This window comes from Sipha flava, unplaced genomic scaffold (assembly GCF_003268045.1).
Source record: "Sipha flava isolate LNK unplaced genomic scaffold, YSA_version1 32_pilon_pilon, whole genome shotgun sequence".
In the NCBI taxonomy this organism is placed as follows: domain Eukaryota; kingdom Metazoa; phylum Arthropoda; class Insecta; order Hemiptera; family Aphididae; genus Sipha; species Sipha flava.
Window position 1 is genome coordinate 2,807,564 of NW_020273018.1, and position 13,266 is coordinate 2,820,829.

The 13,266-nt window shown below is 29.0% G+C and overlaps 1 protein-coding gene across 2 annotated transcripts in view; it reads right to left on the reverse strand.

The window, feature by feature from the left end:
• LOC112686915 (patched domain-containing protein 3) overlaps positions 1-13,266 on the reverse strand; it is a 37,788-nt gene extending 24,522 nt beyond the window's left edge. The window contains exons 1-2 of one of the 2 annotated variants that reach the window (XM_025559406.1): positions 12,968-13,266; positions 10,961-11,158 (exon numbers count right to left, since the gene is read on the reverse strand). The gene's annotated coding sequence lies outside the window, so the exon portion shown is untranslated. The remainder of the gene's footprint in view (positions 1-10,960; positions 11,159-12,967) is intronic. The other variant, XM_025559405.1, reaches the window with a different exon arrangement.

The window sequence follows — 13,266 nt, forward strand, 5'->3', positions numbered from 1 at the left end:
AAAATTGTTAATCGTAGAATCTAGGTTTCGGAAACGAATGTAAGGATTTTTCTTTTGGAAATAACACTTAAAAGTAAAAATCTAGAAAAAAAATTATAATTATGCTGTAAATAATTGAAGTTAACCTGTAAGACGTAATCAATTGTTTATTAATTATAATACGTTACATTGTAATAAATATACATTTATATTGTTACAAAATAATTACGTATAGATGTAAATTTGTGAATTTCATAAATAAATTTACCAATATTTTACATTTTCGGTATATGGAGTTTATTAAAATCATTTGATTCTTTAACAAAAGTTAAATCTTATAAAAGTAAAATATGAAGATATTAATGTTAAATTAGGTAAAGTTTTGAAATGAAAAGAAAATCACAATCATTAGTATTTCTTTTTTTAATGTCATTGAATCAGAGACTACTGTTTTTTTTCTTTTTTTTTTTTTTAATATATTACCTTCAAGTTAAATGAAAGTTGATAGTTTTGTTCTTAATTTTTAAGTGTAGTAAATACAAAGGGAAATCACCTTTAAGGTTTGAAAATTGAATTTTAATGAATATAACTAATAAAAGCAAATATTCTAAGAAGAATTTTACAAAACTTCATTAGATTGAAATTAAATATGAGTAAATAAAAAAAAAAAGGAACAAACAACACTCAAGTAAATGATCACGTTATTTGCATTTTGTCTTTTTCTACCAGTATTAATGATAATTGAAGGTAAACTTTGATATAAATAATACGTATTTAACATAACATTTATAACAAAAACAATATCGATATAAGCACCACTGTTTAATAAAATGTTAACTAACCAAATTTAGCTTAAAAAGTATTTTTAAAAAACGAATAAGATAGTAAGTAAATATAACTAATCTTGTTATTTATATTTAAAATTAAGTCTTAGAATCAATGACTCAAAGTATTTCCAACTTATCACTAATAAAAATACTGCCATTTTATGACTATTAAAATACTGTTATATTAACTTGTATTTTAATATTATTTCTATTTCTTTTATGAATTCAATAATTTAATAATTTTTTTATAAATTTAATTATCATCTATAACATTTAACATATTATTGTGGTGTAATTTAAGAAATTTAGGTTTTACTGTTTTGAAATGTATTATTTACAAATTGCATTTAAATGTAACCTATACTTCGGAAATTTCATAAAAAATTATTAAAGGTATACATTTTAAATGTAAATGTAATAAATAATAAAATTAATATTATTTAAAATACCATAGTAGTTTCATCTATTTTTAAAATTATTTTTTATCTAATTTATTACTATCAAAATTGTTATTAGTATGGTTACATAAATACGTTTCTGTTTTTAGTCAACTTTAGACATTAATTGCAATTGTTTGTGGAGCGTGTGAAAAATCATAACATAACGTAAATTAAGAATAATTATGAGAATTATTCCAAGTGGATAGGTTTTGTATAAATGTTTTATGATTACTCCGATTAAGCTAGAAAAATAACTTAGGGAAAATGTGATACAATCATTATTTAAAAAAAAATTTCACGTAACATATTATGTATATAGTATGTACCTTTCCTTGATACGTGATATAAATAATATTATGATGACTAAGTAAATAATATAATTTTTAATGTCAAAATAATAATCTAATGCATGTTTGATGTTATGATAATTATTTAAAAGATTTTATCGTTTTATCTCTATAAAACTGATAAAACAATATTATATCATTGCAAAAGTATGTACCTATTATAAATAAATAGTGTTATAGGTTTATGACGTAATTAATCATTAATCGAAAATTGAGAAAATTAAATGAAAAAAAGAAGTATGTATAAAACATATACGTTCAACCGTATTTCCTTACATTATTATTAGTACCGGTCATTGTATACAAGTTACTGACGGATATATCGCTTCTCTGATATCTTATACCATTATATGATATTATATGTGTGGTGCTACATAAGATTCGTGGTACCTATCCACTGCGTACTTAGTTTGTATTGTTTTCGATCTCTGAATCTATGCCAGACACTCGGGAAAAAAGTATACCTACGTACCTGCACAATGTCTACTTATTTGTATTTTCGCCAATGGCCACCATGGGACGCAACTATTATAAGAGATTTTAATTGAATAATTATTATTGATACATCTGTTTAATTTATAATGTGACTTTGGGTCACCGATCTAATTTTTACAGCCGTGGGGAAGATGTCGAAAACCTATTACACAGTCGGAAACGGATTTCGCTGGGGACAAATGCTATGTGCGATAACACGCCTATATATATATACTTATTTACTTACCTACCTGCTGTACATAATGTGGTGCGTGCTGAGCGTTATTACATGCATTGTCTCTGCAGACGGGAGAATAATAATAATAATAAAAAAAAAAACTAAAACGTATGTACAAACTATATAAAATATAATAGGTAAGTCAAGTAATTTGTCTCGGTCTACATTCGTCGTCGTTTGTTGTGTACATCGTCTAGTGGACTAGTTGATTAATATTTTCGCAGACAATATATCGGGTGCGCGTGTAAAATTGTTCGACCACAGTTGAGCCCATACTATAATTGTGTGCGCAGACTTGTATTTCAGGGGGTGCTTACAATATTTTTGGGCCCTATCTTAATAAAACATTTAATAAATTATAAAGTATAAATAATTAAATAAACATAAAATAAATTTTATATTTAACATCGTGGTATATTAGTTCTAATGAATATGTTTTTCTAGAATCTTGTATATTTTTCTTAGATAGGTTTAATAATTTTTAATTTGTACTGTTTTAGTCAATTGTAGTTGTTATATTATCATAAAAAGTTTTTGCACGAAACTTTAAAAAATTTAGTTTTTTTACTATTATGAAATATAATTTATTTTTTATCAAATATTTTAGAATAAATAACATTTAATTTGAGAAACATTAGTTAAAAAATACGGGTCCTTTACTCGTAGATTTAAATTGTAAGGCCCCGTTTACAACATTTCTGGGGGTGCCTAGGGGTGTCTATGAGTATAACAATTATAATCTAAATAATTATTATGTAGATATTTGATATAATAGATCATATATTAAATGCATTATATTGTAATTAATATATTTATTATTTTATACATTTGTATAATTTTTTTCGGTTACGAAATGTTTAAAGTTAAAGTGGATGATTAATAGCAATTCAATATATTGGTCGGATGAAATAGTTTGGTTGTGTTGAATTATAACGGTATATTTATTTTTTATATTTGGTGACATACAATCAAAAAAAAATATTTTTAAATAGCAATAAGAGTATTGATTAGACACTTTATGTATTGGATGGATTAGATAGTGTAAAATTTATACTTTTAATACGATGAGATAGAAATGTACAAGTATTCACTGATAAAGTAATCACGGTGAGTATATTGAATATATCTTTAAAAATCGATATCTATAGATACGAAAAATGCTCGTCGTTATCACTGAAGAAGACAATGAGATATAAAAAAGTTTAGTTCCGCAAACTGTAGGGAGTGAATCAATAATAACATACAAAATGTAACAAGATATTTTTAAACTGAAGTTAGTCACTCTAGACTTCAATCGAACCTCGACAACTGATCCTGCTTGTATTTAACTTGCACCGATGCCATTGATTGGTAGGATGGACCTTTTCGAAGTTAATTGTAATCTATTGGCCAATTTTTTTGATATAAAATTTATCTTAGAGCCACTGTCTAACACAATGTGACAACTTTTAATCTACTTCCCGATTATCCTTAATTAATATAGAGGCTGTCGATAAAAACACATATCCGTTATTCACCTTTACTAAAATAGATATTTTCGAACCCTCATCAATTTCAGCCAATTTATCATTTTCCAAGTTTGTTGTTGCTAAAGTAATTGTTTTCTCGAAATGAAGCAATGAATTATGTCTTTTTTTACACTTGAAACAATTGTACTTAGAATTACATTTAACTGCCATACGCGCTGGTGAAAAACAAAGCATAATCTAGTATTTCGAATTACATCCACTCGATCGGAAATGGACAGTTTTTTAAATAATTCACAATAATAAATCTTATGTTAACCTGAGCAATGAGCACAACATTCGCGCTTATCATGTTCAAATATCAATGTTATCTTCTTCTGATCCGTGACCGCTAAGGTTACTTTTTTAGACAAGAAATTAGAATTATTAGGATTATTTTTTCTTTTGGTTTCACCCTTGCTAGTAGACCAAGATTCTGAAAACTTAAATGATGTACATCTACTCCCCAAGAACGACTTAAGTTCTTCATATTTTGGTAGCCTTGTATTCTTTTGACGTAGTTACCACTCATGCCCGGTTTCTTGATCTAACGTTCTTAAAATTTCAAAACAAAGTGTAACTTTCATGTGTAAACACGGAAGTAGCAAACGCGTTTCGTGACGACATTGAGGACGTTTGAAAGCACGTTAGAAAACCCGCACAAAACCTATGGTGTAACAAATTATATATGCACCGTTACTCCTAAACACGTGCATACCTATCGCTTGCAGTAATACTGTACTGGATACATGGTTTAAACATTTCATTCATGCCGGAGTCGACTACACACGTGAAATAAAACAATAACATATTATTATTTTGCGTACACGGTGATAATATGATGATGATGTAAATCTATTTCGATATTATTTACGTGCAGCGAGTACATTATGTGTATGTGACGTGTGTGCAGTTGTCGCGGCAGAAGGCAAGCGATAAGTAGAAGATTTGTAATTACGACAATGTACTTATAGAGCGTTTAGTATTATTTTTCATAATCATTTAATCAAACCGTTTTCGGCTGGTATATTATACGACTGTGATTTAAAACCTGACAGTGTACGCAAACTCGTGTGGTATGAATATTTGATGAAAAAACGATAAATGTATCTATATATAGACTTATACTGTTATAGTATTGTTTGAGAAGCAATTAATCAAAAACACAATTTAATGTCCAGTGATGTTTCAAATATGACTATCGATATTCAAAAAATATACTACCCACTGGCTTCAATATGAATGGAATATAAACTATACCAACGCAATTCTTTATACTCGTATACCTAAATTATTTTCATTTCATTATCATACTTATTATTATTACAATTCTTTCAACATTTGTTACCAATATAACTCCTGTGTATCCACACGAGTTACCACTCAGTGAGGCCCAGCAATTTTTTTTTGATGTAAAAAATAAAAATAAAAGTAAAATATTTATAAAATTGCTTCTGAATTTTTTGTAGGTAGATGGTTCGTTGATATTACAGCTAATATATTTTATTAATCAGCTACCTAAACTAAATTCAAATTTTTTGTAGTATAAAAATATGTGTATAACGTATAACCTCATTAATTAAGGAATTTATTATTCTACGTCATGAAATAGTACAATAGTCTATACTTTATATTATTCTAAAATTCTTCAAAACTATAGATAGGAGTTTTGGTCGACAGGTTGGTGGTTTAAATGTCAGTTGCCTCTCAGTAATTTTAAACTCAAAACGATATTGAGGATTAATAAAAACTTACTATAAATGTAACCGCATTTAACTTTTATAGAGAGAACCGTTCGCGTACGTGCCTCTATATTATTTTTTGTAGCGTAAAACTGTACACGTTCACAGTACGTACGTGTAGTAGGTTTACGACAAACACGCGATTTCGGAGACTTTAATGCATCTCTAGAAGTGTACATCTAAATTTGACCGGTCGCACTACTGTTTAGGTGACGAGGCTTTGACCTCAACACATAATATTAATTTTTTTCTTTTTTACGCAGCGGTGATACTATTATACTCGTATTATTTAAGGACTTTCGGCGCTTTCGTACATGATGTCCCCTTTCTCCCCCTCAGAGTAATATTATAATAACTGCTTCGTCTTGCAAGCGTGCGTTTTTCCCTCCGTGTACAAATATGATATCATACAGTATATATGTTTATGATTTAATGCATACCCCGTATTTATGTGTTTATAATACGCGCTCACACATTCAAACAGGTATGCAGATGATAATGACCGCATGACGGCGGCAATGATAAGCTTATTATCGGCCGCAGTGCTCGTCGGCTGACCTCCGTGGAAGAGCTGGTTAGAGGTGGTTTGCGTATGCACCTAGAGATACGACCTAAATAATTTGACGCGAGACCAGTTCTCGTCAAAGACCCGGCATCGTGTAGCTAGGCGACAGCGGTATACTATAATATAGAGGTATTACACTATACCACGTTGGTACAGAGAACTTAAGAGTATATGTACGTGTAAATATTATAATGGGAGACGACGACAGCGTGGCCGGTCGATAATTTATCATGATTATTATAGCTATATACACGCGTTATATTATGCATAATCTTGCGCGTTAAATTCTATTCACAATATTACCACAATCCGGTTTTCGCGCACTGATCGAAAAAATCATTCCACTCATTCCTAACGGAATTATGTACGTGTACGTCGCGCAGGAAATCGTATAACAATTATTTTACCTACTTCTATGTACCTACCTACTTATGTACATATTTTTATGAACGGAGATTCACGTTATATGTGGTGATTATATGAGACGTTATATGTATCAATTTCGAAAAATCGCATTATTAAATCGCATGTTACTTTGACTTTTGTACCAGTTCCTGTTTATTTGTTTTATTTATCATTCACACTCAGTTTCAGGTTAGAGGGAGGAGAAAAGGGGGCAGCTGCCTCGGGCGGAAAAATTTTAGGGGTGGACATTTTTTAACGGCGTCAACAAAAGTTTTGAAATTTTCTAATGTATATACTAGTTTTTAGGAAAAATTATTAATTTACTATTGAAAAATATTAATAACAATAATATAATATTATAATATTATAATATAATATATATATATTATAATTACAATAGTTATTTTACATTATATTAAACCGCTAAGTTATTTCGCCTGTGGACGTTAGGCATATATAAAGGGTAAAACCATATTATTATTTAGCGCTCGGACCTATGCATTTTTATTTTTGTTATACTGACATAAAATTGTGTTTATTGTATTTCTTATATATCTCTATGTGTGTACTATAATTTATAACCATCAGATTATTAAATTTGATATTAATAGTTTCAAATAATTTATTTACACACTACAAAGCAATTGTTTTTGTTCTCTTTCTCTCTCTCTCTCTCTTTCGAGTCTCGTGGTCATATTTGTCGTCGTTGTTGAGTTCGATTCACGAATCACGATTGACTGGAAAACAAACATGCCTAATATTTTATTTTCAATCAATATGAGTGGAAAGCGCATACAAATGCATATATTGAAATAAATGAGTTGTTTGGGTTTTTTTTAAATGTGGAAGGAATTGACGATGATATTTTACGAGAAAAATCAAAGCAATTAGTAAATATTTATAGTGTTTATAACAAGAACTTGAATATCAGATTATACAATTTAAAACAATAATGAAGTATTTTTCAGAAGATGAAAAATTATCTATGCACAGTTTTCTTGAAGTATTAACAGTATCAAAGTTAAACGATTAATTTCCTATTGTGGAAATAGCTTTACAACTTTTTATATTTATACCATGATCAAATGCTAGCGGAAAAATATCCTTTTCAGTTTTAAAAACAGTCAAGAACTACCAGAAAACACAATTATCTAATAAAAATATGTCATAGTTGTCTCTAATATCTATTGTAAATATTTTCCTAAAAAAATAGGTTGGAATGATATTATTAAAGAGTTTGCTGCACAGAAAGCTAAAAAATAGTTGTAAATGTCTTATATTGAATAAATTTGTATTAAAATGTTTATATTTAGTACCTAATAAGGTCTATAAATTTATAAATTACCGGTGTTACAATATATTTATAAATATAAATTAATTAAACAATTTTAACTATATTGTTACTTGTTGTATAGATATATAAATATATACATGTATTATACATATATATATATATATATATATATAATTTTTTGTTTGTGGAGGAGGTTGAAGGGCGGAATTTTAAAATCTGCCCCCATGCGGTAAATTGTTAATCCGGCTAATAATCATACACGCTTAATCACACTGTCACATATTGCTGACAATCTCATTTCGCTGTGTATATACTCCAAGAGTTGGTATATGATCAAAGTGGTGTGTACACCGTATAACTGTCGTCGACGCGTATTTGCTACACAGATCTTCATTATATTATGCACATAATTATGTCGGGATAAATATTTGTCATAATATGTCGATCGGCTGTTATTAAACTCATTACGTTTGTCGCGGAAATTATAACAATTAAATAAATGAAAACCATGATTCTTTAAATACCTACGTCATGTCTCAATATTGAAATACAAAAAAAAAAAAACACTTGTTGATAATGTTGAGTATATGTTCTAAGGGATGCATAAGTGATATATATATTATATATATATATCACTTATGCATCCCTTATATAAAGTAAATATCATAAATCTTATTCTTATGTATGAGTTCCTATATCCATATGTGGGTACCACAATTAAACATAATTATATCATTAAAACGTAAAAATTGAAATTGACATTAAAAGTCTGACTTAAACCCAAATACTACAAAGTTAGTAATAACAGAAATACTAAAATATATAATACATTAAATAATACGGAATATATATGCTTGTATTGGAAATCGACACAATTTTCTTACATCAGATGATAAATTTTCTAATATTTTTTTTGAGAAAATTAAGAAAAACAGTGAAATATCCGTGAAGAAATGAAAGTAAACAACCGGTTAGAATAACGTCCCCACCGCTTTTGAAAATTAAACCGAACTCCGTTCAGAATCGTTTTTCATATGGGTTAATAACTATCAAGATTAAATTTAAAATAATAATATATTTACCACTGTCTTGCGTGCACTCGTATGTGAGCAAGTTTATACCAATGTCTTCTACAAAATTCTTTCAAGTTCACTTTTTGAATAATGTTCTTGTATTTTTAAAATATATTATGAAAATTATAATTATTTCTAATTGCATTAATGTTTCAAAATACTATTTAGATGAACAGATATATTACTTAGTATTGCGTCGTTTATTTGATCAAACCCAAAAATTGAACTTATATATGAAGCTCCTGTATTTTTAAATATTTTATATGTATCTTGTATATTAAAAGTAAATATGATTTCAGAAATAATTGATTGGCCAGTGGATATATTTCTGTGTATAAAATCAAAATCGACCGTATGGATTTTCTGTCAATCAAACTTTACATGATAATTATACAAATTATATTTATACAAGCTATTGAAAACGTCAAAGTTGTTTAAATCTAACATATGTATAACCATAGAAAATTTACATAACCTTATGACCTGTAAAGTATAAGTAATTTGACTATAATATGATTTATGTAGTAATTATTACAATGTTAAAATAGAAACAGGTGTTCGTAAAATTCACATAAATAATTTGCATTCGTGAATAATCGAATAGAATATAATTTTAACGAGACTCGATTGCGGATCATAAGTTTTTTTCACATTCAAAAGTGAAATAGAAAAAAAATCAAATAATTGGTATGCAGACGGCTGGTTGAGTTATGTATTTTTTTTCCCCTGAATAAACCGTTCAGAGCTCTCACGATTACTGAATGCGGAGCGACGAATTTTTCTTCTTTTTTTTTTTAAATCTACTGACCACTGCGCGTGGTGGGCTACCTGATGACAATATCTCGAGTCCGTCCCGTCGCTGTGTGATAAAAATCATGACGTAAAATACGACGGACGTCAAGGAGATCGACGAAAAAAACGGATATCATATAATTGTATTATTATCGCAATTAATATTTAGTAGGTCATTTAATACGCGAACACTGGCCGTGTGTCACGAATCTGCATCGGTGGCGTATTTGAACAACACGACCTAGACATACTGCAGTTTCTGTTTTTCACATGTGTCAAACGATATTATCATGAATGTTTTTATTACATTTGCATGCACGCGTTCCTTAGAAGGTCAAAACAACGCGGTGACGACGATTCGGATGATCATGTGGCGACCGTGTGAAAATATGTGAGATTTTAGATTATAGATTACCTACGATGAGCGAAGAATAATCGAGCATGCGTACCCATGTTATAAAGCGATCACCATCATCATTATCATTGTGAAACGCATTGGTCAGATTTTCGACAAAAATAATGATCGAAATAATGTATACGACGCAGTAACTCGAATACAATATTACATGTTTGTATTGATGCACGCGCTTGGCTTTCATCACACCAAAAGACGAAAGCCATACACGCAGAATGCAATAAAAATTACTATAATAATACATAGTAGACGGATCGGGGCTATGGACCTCTTGTCGATCTCAACGTAGGTATACCTGGATATTATATATTATGAGTTTATGATGAATTCAGATTTCCAGCACGCGGCGGTTAATCGCCACAGTCGTTTTTACGGTCGATTTGGGTCGCCGCAGCCGTCAAGAGGTATTTTATTATATTGTAGTACTTGTTACCTGCACGCATAATACATATCTTGTGCACCACGCGATATAATATAATATTAATAGCAAAATAATAATACCGATTCGTATTTATTCACATCATTGACGGGCACGGAATCAACAACAAAAGTTATACATGTATATATACTATCCAATATTTTTATAATTCGTCTGTAATTGTGATTTATTATTATTAATTACTGTATATTGTATAGTAGCCGTTTTTATTTACATTCGCATGTCATGTCAGTCCACACAATGCATCTTAATTATCGATTGTAATAATCATCTCTGTCTCATAACCATTGCGCAATGCAGTGCTTAGGTTACTTAAAACACTGGCACCGACGAAAAACGTATCACAGTAAAAATGATACATATCAATTTTAAAAATACCTACTTATGAAATATGTCGAAATCCGATTATATTTTATATTACATACCCGTCGTCTTGGAATAAATTGTATTTTATTATTTTGTTTCCGTTTTCAAAAGTGAAATATTACACTGCTCCGGGCGAAAGTTTGCATTGATTGATTGAGATGACTGGGTTTTTTTTTTTGTATAATTCCGTTTATGTACATCCATAGATTATATTATACGTCATATATTCTTTTTCGTTGAGTACGAAAACAACATATCTTATTCCATTAAAAAAAAAAACGTGCGTTAAAATTACTTAGCATATTAAATATTTTAATGTCAATTTGAAAAATTATACAACATTTTAGCGAGAAATTAATTTATATTATCATCTAGTTTTAGTAGTTAATGTCAGCCCACAAAATGTTAGTTTATCAGTTATTGCAGTATACAAAAAGTACATAAAAGTTAGATATATTAATGTATAAAAAACTAAAACCTGCATATTTTATTAATATTAGGTAGTTAGATATTTATTGAAGGATCTATATTTTTTTATATTTATTTAAAACAATGTAAGTATACAGTGGTGTACATATGAATGGCGGGGGGGGGGGGGGGGTACGGGTTCAAACCCCCTCCCAGGGCCAAAAAAAAAGAAAATTGTTTTATTATTGATGACATGTAATATATTCCTGGTTTCATTATTATTCATTATACTAAGTAACGTACAGGTACAAATAGGTTCATCACTATAGTTAAATATAATTAGTGTTTAAGTTTCTAGTTTGATTTTAAATTAAAACAATTTTTCTAGTTTATTTTGTATTATATATTCTTTATTTAGAGATCTTATTCTATAGTAGAGATAAATTAAATTTAAGGATACGAGTGTTTCGGTAGTGAGCACCTATTTTTCCACTTCAGAAACTAAAAAAGTAAACAATAATAATATGAATCAATAGCTCAATAGGTGTTTTTTTTTTTAATTTAATTTTTGGTGACTGACAATATACTGTACAAGGTTAAAACAAAAAATGACATAGAATTTTTAAAAACTTCCTTAGTAAATTACTAAAAAAATACTCCCTGTAGGTAAGTTATTTGTACTACTTCCGAGTTATCAAAATTCCTACTCGTGCTATTTTGGTAAGTATTTATTAAATAAATCTTATTATGATTAAATTTAATAAAAATAGAATTCTCACTGTATGAAGAATATTAAAAAGAATTTGTTATTGTTAATCAAATGAAAAAAATATTAGAAAACAGCAAATGTAGAGGTGCGAGATAAGAGACAATAAGTTAATACCTATGGAATTGTGGTAGGGAAAATTCAAATCAAAATAAGCATTGATCAGGCTAGACGCCATTTGAAGGAGGCAAGATGGAGTATATAATCCACCTTAGAAAAACAAACTAATTATTAAGATACTATATTTTCATGAAAGAGTTATGTTATATAAACTGTCAAAATATCATTATATTTTTTGAAAGCAAAAATATATTGTTTACTCGACTAGATTTTATGTATTAGAATATTAGATGCCCATTGTTCGGCTTCTATTAGTATTTAGTTTATGGTAAAGGTTTAAGTATGTATACATGGATAGGAATACACCGATTTACTAATTACAAAATATATTGTACGGAAAAATATTAAAATGCAACCTATAGAGAATTTATGGTCAGTCTTAATAAGTTTAAATTAGAGATGAAAATATTTGGCAGGCAATACTATAGGTGGTAGTATGTAGGTAGTATAACTAGTATAATTTCGTTTAGATTTGAGATAATATTCAAAACAAACGTAAAGAAATTTGCCATTGAAATTGTCCGAGAAGAAATAACGGTTAAAAATATATCTTTGGGTCAAGTAAACACTGAAGTTCGTCACCGAATTGATCGTTTAAACACGAATAAACGTTTACTTTGGGTGTTCAAAGTTGAAACGAATAATTAGTTTAAAAAACTATCGCGTCGTGTTTCGACGTCTACATTATAAATACCGTCTGAGTTTATTACTACAGAAGTTATATATATATACTATAGAGTTTATTACTATAGAAAAAAAATGCTTTACATACTTCAAAAACGTGTCGTTAGTATCTTAATGTAGTGTGTATGTGATGTTGTCGCGATTTATATATGAATTTCGATTTTTAAGAGAATGCGTGGTCCGTATAACCTTTAATCGTATTTTACACGGCACGTTTTGTCCGACGGTTTTCTTGTGCTTCTAGTGCGACGATTTCGATCAGTTTTCGAAAAAAAAAAAACGCGTACCGGAAGAGAACTCGATTGTCGATTTACCACGGAAACGTCCGATGGTTTCGCACGTGTATACGACTGACGTGTTGAACTGACTGACCAAACGGTGCGCGCG